The sequence below is a fragment of the Lampris incognitus genome, chromosome 9 (genome assembly GCF_029633865.1).
Source record: "Lampris incognitus isolate fLamInc1 chromosome 9, fLamInc1.hap2, whole genome shotgun sequence".
In the NCBI taxonomy this organism is placed as follows: domain Eukaryota; kingdom Metazoa; phylum Chordata; class Actinopteri; order Lampriformes; family Lampridae; genus Lampris; species Lampris incognitus.
In genome coordinates this window covers 51,160,881-51,176,306 of record NC_079219.1, presented here as the reverse complement: position 1 = coordinate 51,176,306, position 15,426 = coordinate 51,160,881, and the positions used below count along the sequence as shown (strand labels likewise).

General features: G+C 46.8%; 1 protein-coding gene across 2 annotated transcripts in view; it reads left to right on the top strand.

Moving 5' to 3' along the window:
* The first annotated feature begins 3,605 nt into the window (after window positions 1-3,605).
* sema6e (sema domain, transmembrane domain (TM), and cytoplasmic domain, (semaphorin) 6E) overlaps window positions 3,606-15,426 on the top strand; it is a 224,375-nt gene continuing 212,554 nt past the window's right edge. For both annotated transcript variants that reach the window (XM_056285729.1, XM_056285728.1), the window contains exon 1: window positions 3,606-3,766. The gene's annotated coding sequence lies outside the window, so the exon portion shown is untranslated. The remainder of the gene's footprint in view (window positions 3,767-15,426) is intronic.

The window sequence follows — 15,426 nt, the reverse complement described above, 5'->3', positions numbered from 1 at the left end:
GCTCAGGGGCGTTTCCAGGATTTGCGGGCATTCGGGGCTTAGCCCGGATTTCTGTAGGGGGGTCCGGCTGGGGATCGTCCCCCGTAAATCTTTTTTGATAAACAAGCTCTATTTTGATGCTTTTTTATGCACTCTGGCACCTTATTTACATTCAACATACACGTCTTAATCACTGAAAAATTGAGACGTGTACCTCAAAAACTGTTGTTTACTCTCCAAATTAATTATGAATTGTGATGTTAAAAATGTTAGTAGTTGTTAGTAATTAGTATTGAACAATTAACTAGTATTAGTATTGAGTAGTAGCAGAATACTTCACAACTGCTATCATTAAACATTTATTAACATGCTACAGTACCAGATTAGAGAAAAACAGTTAAATGTATTTATGTTAACATGAATGTATTGGAATATTAGATTTTCTTTCACACACACACACACACACACACACACACACACACACACACACACACACACACACACACACACGTGGAGTTAGTTCAGAGGCCTGCATTTATCTTGGCAGGCTGTTATGTTACGAAGACTATGGGACATTCACACACGCTATGTTTTTCGTCAGGCTTCACATAGGCTTAAATTTAAAATTATATTCGGGGCTACACTCAAAATGTTGGGGGCTTAAGCCCCGGCAAAATGACCTGGCGCCGCCGTTGACTCGGCTGCTATGCCGAAGACATGAAATATTATGTGCTGTATCATTTTACCATACACTTACAATTTAAAAATAAATGTAAAAGCGTTCGTGATTTGGATAATTCATGAATCAGCTATTACCAGCACTAACATGTTGGCAGTCAAAAAAAAATTTAATTGCATGTGAATCTTCAGGATTTATAGATTTACATTTTATTTGCATGTCTTTATGTTCACATACTGTTCCCTCCCAATAGAAAAACATGAAATCACATCAGTGCAGTCCTGTCCTGTAAGTGCCTACATCAACCCGGTGTAGGTGACATATGTGCATATACTATGTACGTAGTAACTACTAAACGAAAAGGAAAAGAATCAATCAGTGTTCCCTGTTGGTTGATTCATAGCCTATTGAGGGATTCGGGATGCTGCGACGGGGGGGGGGGGGCTTGTGGATCATTGTCATCATTATAGGGAATACACATAAACCCCCTCTGAACCCTTCATCTGCTCCTGGTCTTCCAGTGGCTGTTTGCTTCCTTCGGAAGACCCGTGGGACCAAACATGAGACTTATAGCATGCGCCTTGCTAGTAATTGGCTCTCAGGTGACGCAAGTCTTCCGAGTCCTTCCCACCGGACTGACAAACAGGCTGTCTGAATTCAGCCATTGTGCTCACATGCTCTTTCCCCGACTCGGGCTTTTGTCGACTTTAAATGTTCTGACTGGCTGCAGAGCGATTGTCAGCCGTGACTCAGCGGGAGCTGACTGGACCGGTTATTTGGGGAAGGCTGTCATTGTCACTTAAGAATGTCTTGTTTTTGTTGACGTGCGTGGCGTTTGGGGCATGGCTCGGCTTTTGGGGACGTTTTAAGAGCGTGGATGTGAACATGCTGGAACATGGCACAGTGAAGCGGCTCCGTCATTAAAACACTACAGCGGCACGTCTGTTCATGCCAGTGCAGTCCGCTGCACCGAGGTTGTGAAGTGTTTTAATCTTAATATACATGGATGTTACTGAAAGATTTTGACTTATAATTATCCAGGGTTAGTGCTTTTGGCTGACAGCAGAAGAGTCCTAGATCTGATTCTCCGTCCTTCTGTTCTCTGCGCCCTTGTGGGTTTTCTCTTGGGATGCTGGTTTCCTTCCATTATCCAAAGACATAATGGTGGGAATAATGAATAATGTTCATTCATCTGACATAAGCTATGATTGCCATTTCACGGGAGGGTAATTATAATGATAGCTATTATAATAATTAGTCTAAGAAGTAAGTTTTACCATCCTACCTGTAATCTTATTACAAGAGTTGATGTCATAATTTCTCCCCGTGTCTGTGTGGGTTTCCTGCAGGGGCTCCGGTTTCCTCCCACAGTCCAAAGACATGTAGGTCAGGTGAATCGGCCGTCCTAAATTGTCCCTAGGTGTGAATGTGTTTGTGTGTGGGCCCTGTGATGGCCTGGCAGCCTGTCCAGGGTGTCTCCCCAAATGCTGCCCAATGACTGCGGGGATAGGCTCCAGCATCCCACGACCCCAGTTGGGATAAGCAGCTTGGACATACTTATCTTATTTATACACATTTATCTTATGCACACCCATGTGCAAACGGCACAGGACCCCCCCCCCCCCCAACCTCTGAGGGCACGCATGCACTACCTAGTTATGCAACGGGAGCTTGGTTAATGTTGAAAAACAGGAGAATGGGAGAAAGTCAAATAAAAAGACAACATTTTTTATCTCTTATCAGCACCCTGCCAGAATTAGGAAGCCTTCACTGGCACAGGCTGACAGCGACCAAACACCTGGCAGTGAGTTAGCACACCCAGGTAAAACCATGGGCTTCTCCCCTTGAAGAACCTCGCCAACCTCGCCGCGCCGGCCCGGTTCACACAGCCAATCCCTCTGCCAAGAAGAAGAAGTGACGCGAGCGGAATTAATCCATCACTGTAAATTGAAAGTTGAACAGAAAGTCTCAGCCATTTTGTTGCGGCTTGATGCCTCCCTGGGCCAAACTGGAATGTCATGACCAAACGTGCCCATAACTGAACAGCAACATTAAGCTACATGGTAGTTTATTTTAAATCTTCCTACTAGGAGCCTAACAGTATAAATCTCATGTTCACCACAGAGGCCACTAAAACCTTTTTTTCCCCCCCTGTAAACACAGAGACATTCTGACAAGAGAGACTGACTGAAACACAAATGGAATTAATGAGGGAGAGAGTCGCTGAGTTCATGGCCATCTATTAGATTATTGTCTATTACTGACGGAGAGTCAAATCAATACTGAGCCATAGCCATGCTACAGGCAGGTGTCTCATTAGTATTTTTGGGTATGCCCTTCACATCGTCATCGTTGATTGATTGACCCTCCTTTCCCCCTTCTTAATTTACACGCGTCTTGCAAATGGCTAACGACCTGTCAAAATAGGCCAGACCGCTCCTGCTAACACGCTTACATTCACTGATATAAGGATGAATGATAAAGCCCCCCCCCACCTAAAGTATTCAATATCAGGTGTTTCCTGTACAAAACGGGAGTCCTCCTCTATTTCAAACCGACCACAGGAAAGCGGAGGATTTGGAAAGGGGACCCCTGATCTGAAAAAAACCTGTTTTGTTTCCAAGTGGCTTCCTGTGTTGAGTAGCCACTTTCACAGAATATGTCCCGAAAATGTCAGATGATGTATTTGAGTAAATGTTGTTCGGTGGGTTCATGTTGCAGGGACCTCTGATGACATCAGAGCTCAACATCTGGAGAAGCGAGGTGTGGGCGGAGCTCCAGGGAAAGTTGAACCGTTGACGAATCGGGGGAAAAGACTAAAAGGGCATTTCGGTCCGCCATTGGGTGAAACGCCTGTCAAACTCCACCAGGGGGGCGTGTCCTCGGCGGACCGAGCGCTGCTGCTGTATTGTGATCTCAGACCGGCGGCTCCGGGAGTGTTGTCAAGTCTGTTGTGGGAGTACCAGGCTTTTACATGGGAACCGGACAAGTCGCTCTTTAAACCCCAGAGACAGAAAAGGTGACTTTACGCTTCCGACACAGCGCCTCCTTTTGCAAGAACACGTCGACTGTTCGTCAGCTTAACGAGGGACCAGCGGAGGGCACAAGGTAACAGAAAGACACAAAAACTCGTTTCTAATAGTTGGTCACTTTCTCCGCGGTGGCTCGACGCCGCCGCAGCCGCTCCGTCGGGAGTCCGGCGCCTCAAGTTTTGCCACAGCCCGCGGTGCTGGTTCTCACGGCTCCACATCCATGCGGACCCAACCCCCCGGGGGGGACACCTCTGTAGTAGTCTGAAGGGAGAGGGGACGTGTGGGTCCCTGCGCAAGCAGACGCGTAATTGTCTCTCCGCTCGTCGGCTGCTGCTGTTTTTTGGCCAGCCGGCGGAGCGTTTCAGTCGGGGTCTAGCGCCGCAAACGAATCGGCAAGCCAGACCCGGACCGAGCGCGGGCTTGGAGAGCCACCCCCCCCCCCGGCGTTCTGGCAGCTTGACGTTTTTGTTGACAACTCACCGGCAGTTGGAGAAGCCGACGGGCTGCATGACGTGTTACCTGTACGCGTGTGGGTGCAGTGTGGGCTCCTCACCAACTTGTCGCAAATCAGCGATCGGAATTGTGTGTTTTATTCGGCAGCCGCCCGGTCGGACGTCGGCGGGTTTCATAACCCAGCTGCGGGTTCGTTTCTGTCCAGCAAATGATGCGAAATTTGTAAATCTTCCTTGACAGGGGAACATGAGCGCGTGCACCGCTGATGCGTCGTGCAGAGCAGCGAGGCGGTGAACGTGCGGGCTTGTTGTCTCGTCTTGTTTACAGGCGGCGTGGACGCGTCACCTTTGGGTGCTTGTTATTGATCAGGAACCCATGAGGTGTGTGTTGTCTCTGGTTTGTTCCCCCCCCCCTCCCCGCGATAGAAAACTACCTGCGAAACAAGAATCGATGCCTCAGCCCTTTGTCTGAATAGCAAACTCATAAAACAACACCGTCGTTCTCCCAACAGCTTTATGACGGGGAGTTGCAGCGGCGCCACGGCCAAATCTGTGACGCACGCGCATGCACACGCACGCGCGCACCAGTTTGTGTGTGTGTGTGTGTTTTATTTCTCCATTTCATTTGTAGGAGGCTGCGGTTCCCCGGGGCTCTACATCTCGTCAGTGTTTATCTGTGTTGAAAATGGGTTTCCACGGCCGGCACTTGTGACTCGGGACTAGTTTGGGCTTATTACACATGACGTTACCCAGCTTCCATGTATCAGCGTGCAGCTCTGCTGTACACTTGAGGTCATTTCAAAGATAAATAAAACGTGTAGGACAGCACGACATCCTAGCCCTGTGTGAAAGTGATTGGATGCCCCCCCCCCGTTTAACCCTTTGGTCACCTCACCTCGCTGCTTCGCACAGCTCGGAGACGTACCTCGGTAGTTCTGGTTTTGTAGATCCAGTTTTGCTGGCGTCTTTGCAGATGCACTTGGGGAAAAAAAAGTGGAGCCAACTTCTGCTTATTCAGTTGTTGCTTCGTGCTGGATGTGTACCTGGAAAACACCTCACGCTCTCAGGTGTAGAGTAGAGTCAACTCGTGATTTTTTTTCCTCCATAGCTTTTCGTATTCTGGGCCCTTTTTTGGCCTCCTTGATTAGGTCATATGTTATTGTCATGTGATTGTGTTGAGGTCACAACTGGCTTGTGGTTTTGTTCCGCCGTTGTGTGGTGGCTTGGTGAGGAGGCGGTTTGCTGACGTTCCACACAGATGTGTTCGACATGGCAAGTGGAGCTGCTGCAGCCCTACGTCACAGGTGGGATGCTCCTCTGTGACTGGTACTGTTGAACCCACCATGAACCTGTATCTGTGCATCCTCTGGATTCCCCCGTCGTCTCCGACTCTTGCACACGAGCGTGCCCCTCCCTGTTTTATTGTCTCTTCTCATTAACAAATAACCCGCATTAACGGTCACATTATAAATGACTGGAACTTTGTGGAAGAAAGCGAAGTGCCAACGACTTTCCGTGCCCCTTGCTCCTGCTGAAAAGTGATTGCCGCTGTTCATCCAGCTCCCATTTCAACTCCGAGAGGTCCGTCGCTCAGTTAGCGTGGTTAATGGCGCATATAGCCCAGTGTGTAATTTTACTTCCGATTTCCAATTTGCTGCTAACTTTTGGTTTGAAAGGACGAGGGGCCTGGCGGACGGGTCCCGCATTTGCAGATGATGGGATCGTTCTAATGGTCCACAGGGTAATGATGGTTGAAATAGGCTCTTTAACCAGAGGCCTGGGGACTGTGGCCCCGGAGGGCTGTGCTGTGGGGCCATTATTTTATCATTGATATGACGTCCCCAACCACTGAACCGTCCAACATGGGTGCCTAATGTAGAAACAGTGTATGTATACACACACACACACACACACACACACACACACACAGTTCAGATGGGTTTTCACAGTTGCTGAATAGCTACACTCACACTCCATTTTCCCTCCCAGTTTAAATGTGTTTTTTGACATGCGTCTCCTCTCTGTATAAATTTTTAGAGCTGCTGATTTGGTGCCTGCTCGGCAGTAATTTGTCTCAGTTTTGCGTACCTGTGGCACAGAGTGGCCATAGACATCTGAACAATATCTCCAGGCTTTGCAGCGCGCCTCAGCAAGCAACAGTTAATCTCTGCCTCTCATTCACCACATATGGGACTTTGTTTGGCCCCGCACCTGAGAGAGGAAAGGAACTGGTCGGTGGCACCTCATATTTCACACCGATGGCAGTTTGTTACCCATGGCAACTGGCCGGCCAATGAGAACCCCCGCCTCTTTGGTGGGTTGGCAGGATGGGGGTGCTAAGAACTTCAAGGCAGTCCCTTTCCCCTCCCTGCCCGCTGTCTTGTGTCCAGTGAAGGGTGCTGGACCCCTGGGGAATGAATTATTACCTGTCAGCCTTAGAGGCTTTCCAGCATCCATAACCCCCGGCTGACACAGAACAGGCCTGTCTGGCGTATCTGCTGAGACCACCAGGCCTTGGCCTTCAGCTCCGGGCCACCTTGGACAGCAGTGGGTAAGGAACGGCATCAACATCTTGCACCAGGCATTACAAATGGGCAGGTTAAGGGGTGAGGGAAATCAACAAGGTCTGCCTTGTGGCCTCTACAGTCCTGCTGAAGAGGGTCCTCCATCATTGTCTTGGCTGGAACTGGCGATGGAATAGGCTGTGGTTTGCTAACGGTAATAGTAAAGTTTTTTTAAGCTGTGGGCGAAATCCATTGTAAGCCAGAAAGGATTCTTTTCCGCCGCTGAAAAGTCTAACTTGCTTTACATTTTTTTTAAAAATCTACTTCGAAGATGAAAATGAACATTGTTATAATCACACAAGTTAGTATACTTGCAGAGAGACCAGCTTGCCTGTGACAAAGTGATGATGTGCCAATTAAGTCGCACCTCTTTCCCCTGCCTCCGTGCTAAAAATCAAGGTGAATTCATTGCATGTGTTCAGTACTGACAATGCTCTCTCCCATTAGTCCAATCATCAGCTATTAGAAATGAGTCCTTGGCAGGCGTGTAATTACCTCTGATTTTAAAAACAGGCGTGCGGTGGCTTCCCCACTGTGGTTAGTGCAGCATGGGAAATTATAGCCGAGCTGATGAGTGTGTAAATTTTCAGGGGGAAAAAGCCCCAGAGTTCAGTGAGAGGGTAGAGGAAAGGGCCGCTGTGGACCACGCTCTGGACATGTTACAGGCCTCAGTCCGTCCTTCCAGACTGGCTGTCTTCCTGTGGTTTTGTCAAGCTGCTTTTCAGTGTTCTCAGAACCGTTAACCCCTTGTCAAACACGGACTCGGGAACCTCTCGCCAGCCCGCTAGAGCCCAGACGGCACGGACAGCAGGACTGTCTTGGTTACGCTTGATGAAGCACAACGGACAGCGTCCAGCCGCTGGAGGAGAAAATATAACCTGTAGCCTGCTGTGTCAGCAAATCACCTCACATTTATGTGTTTAGGTCAGGGAGGTCTGCTGTCCCACGAGGAAAGTTTAATTTTATCTTTACATTTTCAAGGTAAAAGCTTTAGAATCAGGAATCAGAGATGCTTTGTCATTTCATTTCATACACTTGCCCACGTGAAATGAAACAAAAACATCACACCGTTTCCCACAGCAGTGCAACACAAAGACAAAAACACATCCAAAACCTGCAAGAACACATAGATCCAAACTAGCACATATATCTAAACTAAACAACAACAACAAAAATCACTGTCCAGGGGAACGAACGCCAGCCAGGATGACTGTCGGAACTGCCGGTCTGCATGGGCTAGCGGTTAGCTTAGCCTGACCCGCTTCTGCTTCCTGTCAGACCACCCTCGGTGTTTCCTTTTCGGACACAGCGCCGGTCAGGGCCGTGGTCCTTGGGTCCAGAGGACTCAGCCGATCCAACGCCAGCTCTCCCAGCCAGACTTCTTCGACACACCGCCCCGCACTCCACACGACGGCACTAAAAACACAGTCAGGGCCAGGCGAGGCTGCCGCCAGACCGCCGTCGTCCTTACATTAGTTATGTTTCCCATCATCTTCAATGCTTTTTATTGTTATTTTGATTCATTAGTAGATGAATTGTCCAGACGGTTTGAGTCTGTTAATTGATGAATTAGTTTGAGTTTATTATTTGAGGAGGAGCTTCAGTGATGGCTGTACTAGTGTTTTTGGTTATTTTCTGCTGGCTCGAAGAAAAATGGCTCCCCTGCTAAATCAGTTGCTCTTTTTTAGATGGAGAGGGCACCGACTCATGACAAAGCATAACTGGTACACACACACACACACACACACACACACACACACACACACACACACACTTTGATTTAGGTGTCAAAGAGATCGCACTTGCTACCTAGAGGGCAGCTTAGAAGCTGCGTGCATGACAAAAAGAAGCTACCCGTAGGGTAAAAACATCTTTGTGGGTCCCCCCCCCCCATTGTATTTCATGTGAAGTAGCAGCAAACCGCATCCTTAAAACGTGTGCATGAACTTCCGTAATCTTAAGAGGATTTTGAAACTCTCATCCGGCTGTATCACCTACAATCCAGCCAAAAGAGGATCGTCGATCTGCATCGAGCCATGAGCTCCAAAAAGATTTTGATGATGTAGAAATCAGCAAACACTGTCTATATAATGTAGGAACTCAGCGTCACGTCTAAATCTGCTCCTCTGCCAGCTCCTCCACTTGATGGGAAGACTTGCTTTGTGTTGGAAAATTAGCATCTCTGTAAATTGTTGCCTGTTGTACACACAAGCTATTGATCGTTGAACTCCTTGCGTTGGGGACCAAAAGTGCCATAGTTTGTACTCCAAATGAACTGTTAATCACTTGGTAATAAGGGCAGACCTCGCGCCTCATCGATTAGCTTGTGCTGAAAGTGATTGTGAGGCGCCTCCTCCCCTCCCTCCTGCTCCCTCCCACTTCCCAAACTCCCCTCCAACTGCCTCTCAGCAAGTAGGGAAATGGGAATGAGAGAGCCTCATAAATCCAAAACCGTAAGTCAACGTTGACCAATTTGTTGATTGGAGAATCGTCGGTTGATGTTCCCAGCCCATAAGACCTGGTTTTTGGCAGTTCTGTTTTTTTTGTGTTTTTTTTACTGGTTGCCTTTCTGTGATTTGGTCTAGTTAGAGGCTCCCTGTTTCAGAGCTGCTTTCTGTCATCTCTTCAACAGAATCTCAGAGAATTTATTATTATTATTATCCATCCATCCATTATCCAAACTGCTTATCCTGCTCTCAGGGTGGCGGGGATGCTGGAGCCTATCCCAGCAGTCATTGGGCGGCAGGCGGGGAGACACCCTGGACAGGCCGCCAGGCCATCGCAGGGCCCACACACACACACAAACACATTCACACCTAGAGACAATTTAATACGACCGATTCACCTGACCTACATGTCTTTGGACCATGGGAGGAAGCTGGAGCCCCCGGAGGAAACCCACGCAGACACGGGGAGAACATGCAAACTCCACACAGAGGATGACCCAGGACGACCCCCAAGGTTGGACTACCCCGTGGCTTGAACCCAGGACCTTCTTGCTGTGAGGCGACCGCACTAACCACTGCGCCACTGTGCTGTCCATTATTATTATTATTGTTATTATTATTATTGCTCAGTAGCAAACTGTGGCTCTTAAATCCTGGCCCTCTTACCACCTTTCCCTCGTCAGGAAAAAAAAAGAAAGAAGCAAACTACCAGCCTAGCTTACTGTGTCCTCCCCTAGAGTACTGCAAAAGTAACCTATGACAATTCCAGATCTGAAACAAAAATTAAGATGTTAGTCCAGCCTAGGCAATGCAACAGGCAAACGGCATGGGGAGACTTATCACCGAAACAAAAAACAGCTCATTTCTAAAGCGAAATGCATAATCCTCCTTACAAAAGAATCGCATCATCACGCAAGCTGTGTGATGATGATGACGATGATGATGATGATGTGTGTGTGTGCGCATTTCAGTGAAATACGGTAACAATGGGCCGGGGTGCAAAACAAATGACAGCCACCCCCTCCTACCACACAAAACCAACAAAATTTCATGTAAGCCCACACATCTTGACAGCGCACACACAGCCAAGCAACCGTTAGTGAAATAAATAACATTAGATTGGCACAAGGGCCTATTAGATGTGATATGGTAAATGTGCAGAATGACCACTGAGTTGGTACATTTACAGAGTGACCGATTACCCTGCAAAATGACCATTTTCCCCAAATAAACCTTAACGTGTATACAAAACAGAGGAAACGAAACGCTACCTAGTAGTAGTAGTAGATATGTATACACAAAACAGTGGAAGAGGCGGCCAGAATAAAATCAGTTAGCAGTGCAGGGTATTAGATTTTAAATAACTTACCAAATTAAGATCTGGTGTAGGTCTTCCTTTGCAAATTAACTCCAATGTTTAATTAAAAGTTGATCTTGAAAATGACGTGGATAACACATTCGCACCGACATCTTCCTCACTAGCGGTAATATTACTCATGGCTTCCATATTGAACCAACGGGCTAAGTAGCTAGTGAGTCTATTGACTCCCCCCACCCCCCACCCACTAGCTTGTGATTTGTGTCCCCCCACAGTGGGAGGAGCTTGTTATAAAGGTAGCGATAGCATATCCCAACCATTTAGAGGGAAGATATGATTGGTCAATTTTACTGTCATTTGAAATTACTCTCACTGAGTCACTATTGCTCGGACCTCTGTAGAATTATAGCTGGACCACCAATCACAGTGGAAGGCGTAGAATTTTCTCCCCAGCAACTGCAGAGAGCACAAATTCTTTTTTGTCTAATTTCTTTTTTTTTTTTTTTTTGGCATTTTCCACCTTTATTTGGTAGAGATAGTAGAGAGACAGGAAAGGCAGGGGAAGGAGAGGGGATGACATGCAGCAAAGGGCCCGGGCCAGATTCAAACCCAGTCTCAGTCTTATGTGGTACCACTCTACCAGGTGAGCGCTGGGGCACCCCCATAGAGCGCAAAATTCTGACAGGAGACAAAGGATCTTTTTTTCTGTGGCATAGTGGCCCAGTGGTTAGCACTGTTGTCTCATAGCGAGAAGGTCCTTGGGTTCGAACCCCAGGCCATCCCAAGTCCTTTCTGTGTGGAGTTTGCTTGTTCTCCCTGTGTCTGCGTGGGTTTCCTCTGGGTGCTCCAGTTTCCTCCCACCATCAAAAAGATGTGCTTGTTAGGGTTAATACTCTCGTCTGTGCCCCCGAACAAGGCAATGGAGAGAACTGGAGTTGGTCGCCAGGCGCTGCAGCTGCCCACTGCTGCTATACAATAGGATGGATTAAATGCAGACAACACATTCATTGTAAGAATACAATGTCAAATAAAGTGGCTTGCATTCTTCTTTCTTTCATTTAACCCTTCACATTCCAACACAAACTGAATAGGCAGGTTTGAAGGGTTTATTCCCTCAAAAACTCTGCTTAGATGTTGATTTTCAAATTATGAATTCATAATAAAATTAGAGCTGATGATTTTTAAAAAATTATATTTTAGAATTTCCTAGGCTTAGAGGGCCCTGATGGTTCCCCTCTATTATTGTTTATTATTATTATCATTATCATCATTATCATGCATAATTGAAATTGGGCAAAATTCCAGTTTCCCTACCACATTGTTTAATTTAGAATTGGGGTTAAGCTCCTTGCGTCGATTGCAAAAGTATGAATTGTTAAGGCAGAGAGAGCCGGGACAAAAGTAACACTTTTCAAATAAACATCATTTTAAAAGACAACTTTACAGACAGAAACTAATTTTCGTTGTGATCAACAGCTCATATGTGTGTTCTGTCAATACCAGCTGCTATTTTGTACAAATGTGGAACAACTTCTGTATAATTTGACTTTGAACGCAAGTTGCACAATGTTGCTTTTGACCCCATCAGTTGGGACAAAAGTAACACAGGGTGGGTCAAAAGTAACACAACATTATAAACTTGAATAATTTAATATTATTCTTGTTTTTATCAAAAATGTCTGACAATGTCCTTGTTCGTATGTAGTTGCAAACATATTGCCCTTAGAAAAAAATTAATTTCATTCATTTTTAGAACATAGGGCCTTACAATGAGGTGTTAACAGCATTTGCTGTATTACTAACAAATTCTCTTTTTTTATTCATTGTCACAGTTGTGACATACACATGGGCGATTTGTTCCTTAGGGCAACTGGGTGACACACTACCAAAGGGAAAAGGGAGAGAATTTTTCTATAACATTCTACCAGTGTAACACTAGCTATGACTGTTCTAGACAGTTTATCAGGCGTCTGAATATCACAGTCCAATCAGCGTGAAGTCGTGTTCCCTGGAGTACTGATAGATGACAATTTATCTGTTGATGACCTCAGTGTAGAGCCAAAATAATTTTATTTAGGGCATTTACAATGAACTCCTGGATGTAGCTGTCCACAAATGCTGTACACTACAGTATTGCAGTCTAAGGAACAATCCTTGTCTTATATTTTCATCTAGTGGTTCCTGGTGGTATTGCTACATGAGGTGACCAGAAGAAAAAAAAAATTGTACAAAGCAATGTGACAATGTCAACTAGGTGACTTCGGTTAATTTACCCATTGTATGGGTCACCTTAGCCTTCATTGTAACAATTGCCCCCCCCCCTCCCCGAGAGATTTGGCAGGAGCCGCCACTGGAAATACTCATGTTTTGGTAAATTTTGTAACAGTGTGACCGCATTAGCTCGTTACTTTCGTCCTGACAGTTAAACCTGACTTGCTTCTATGCCGAAAAGCTCTGACAGGATGTGTTAAAGTACTAAATCTGGCAAATGATCATGACTTTGACAGAAAAAAAACAATAAACACAACTTGTAATTCAAAAAAAATGTACCGCTTGAGTGAATTTACTTACCATGATTGAAAACAGCTTTTCGGGTATAACTCATGAGAGTACTCGTAAGCGTTGCGTGCTGACACAGTTAGGCCTATCAGGCTTGTATGGGCTCGCAGAAAATCGCTGCGTTACTTTCGACCCGCTTCTCCCCTAATTATCGTTTTTAATCTCATTTTGATGCAAGTTATCTTGAGCAGACTATCTTCAGGGAAAGGCTGAACGCTGGTAGTGTGAATGAACGACATCCAAGTCACTGATTTGCAAATGTTTAGGCCGAATTAAAATCACTGTTGTTGGCGGCTTTGCAACTAAATCCACAAGAAAAGCATTGGTCTGAACTGCTTCCAAGAATCCCAGTGTGGGAGCGTGCAAAGTGTGGCTCTTGGGGAGGGGGGGGGGCATCCACAATTGGTGAGCCTGCAGGGAAACACTACAGATTCCTGAGAGCATGTGAAGGAAAGTGGGTTGCTGTTGTAAGGCAGAATGCCCATTAGGGATCAAATCTCTTGATGTTTTTGAAAAAGTTTCCCGTTCTGATAATCCGTGGCACTTCAGATGTCTGGCTTGTCACATCCACATTGTAAAGCAATTAAGCCCACGAAAAGAAAAAAAGAAAAAAAACCTGGTGCTTAGTTACTGTAGAAGTTATGCTGAGTTATGATCATGTCTCATTGTTGCTTATTGCAGTTTTTCAAAATGAGAATTTTCATGGTCCTGAAATGTGAAATGAAGCAGGAAATTAAAAACTTAAGATAAGGAATCCCTTTTCTCTCCTTTCTCTCCTCGCCCAAAGCCGCCTTCTCATATCCAATTCCAGTTCTGAACATGCTCAAAGGTGGCAGGTATTCAAACACATTTAATTTATTTAAGTGCTGGGTATGAACGTGACTCTTTTACAGAATCACTGCTGGTCTGTTTGGTGAAATATGACACGTTGATGAGCATTTCATTGGCTTGTTCTTAACACGACATCCAGTACCCCAGCACCACTACCACCACCAGCACAACTACCACCAGCACTGCCACCACCGCTACTAGCACCAGCACCGCCACCAGCACCAACACCAGCATAACTACCACCAGCACTGCTACTAGCACCACCACCAGCACCACTACCAGCATACCTACCACCAGCACTACCACCACCACCACTACTAGCACCGCCACCACAGCCACCAGCACAGCACCGCCACGAGCACCACTACCACTACTAGCACCACCACCACCGCCACCAGCATCACTGCCACCACCAGCACCACTACCAGCGTAACTATCACCAGCACTGCCACCACCAACACTACTAGCAACACCAACAGCACCACTACCAGCATAACTACCACCAGCAATGCCACCACCACCACTACTAGCACCACCACCGCCACCAGCACCAGTACCACCACCAGCACACCTACCACTAACACCACCAGCACAGCACTGACACCATCATTGCTACTGCCACCACCACCAGCAGCACCACTACCGCCACCACTACTATCACCACTACCACCACCAGCACCACTACCAGCATAACTACCACCAGCACTGCCACCACCACCACTACTAGCACCACCACCACCACCACCACCAGCATCACTGCCATCAGCACCACTACCAGCATAACTACCACCAGCACCACCACCACCACTACTTGCACCACCACTACCAGTACCAGTATAACTACCTCCAGCACCGCCACCACCACTACTAGCACCAGCACTACCAGCATATTTACCACCGGCACTGCCAACACCAACACCACTACAGCACCACTACCAGCACAACTACCACCAGCACTGCCACCACCACCACCAATACTAGCACCATCACCACTGCCGCCAGCACAGCACCGCCACCAGCACCACTACCACCAGCACTGCCACCAGCACCAGCACCACCAGCACCGCCACCACCACTAGCACCAGCAGCAGCAGCTTTCCAGAAGTAGCGGTCTCTAGTTTGACCTTGTTACTGAGAACCATTGGCCAAGTCCAGTTCCACGTTATTAGTGAACTCTCTGATTGGACAAATGGTTTCTCACCGTTCTCTAGATTCTGTAAGCCTCTGGTTTTGGATGCAATACAAGATGCCATCTTGTGTTTTTAAAAATTGTCAGTGGAGATTTTATTCCCAAGTGTCCGTCCGACCCGCTGTCTTTGCCTCCCGATCAGTCCAGCAGACTCTTGGATTGTATCTGATATGGTGCCAAGCTATTGTTCCGAAACCCCATTAGGCCAAAAACAAAAACCCACTGCTCTGAAAACACACACTCTCCGTTGCGAATCATTGATCTGGATTTGCCCGAGATAAGAACAGGAAAGTTCCGGTGAAGGAGAGATGACAGTCTCACAAGTGCTTTTACCGTCACACCTCCTATTCATGTGAAGTGAACGGTATCCTCACGT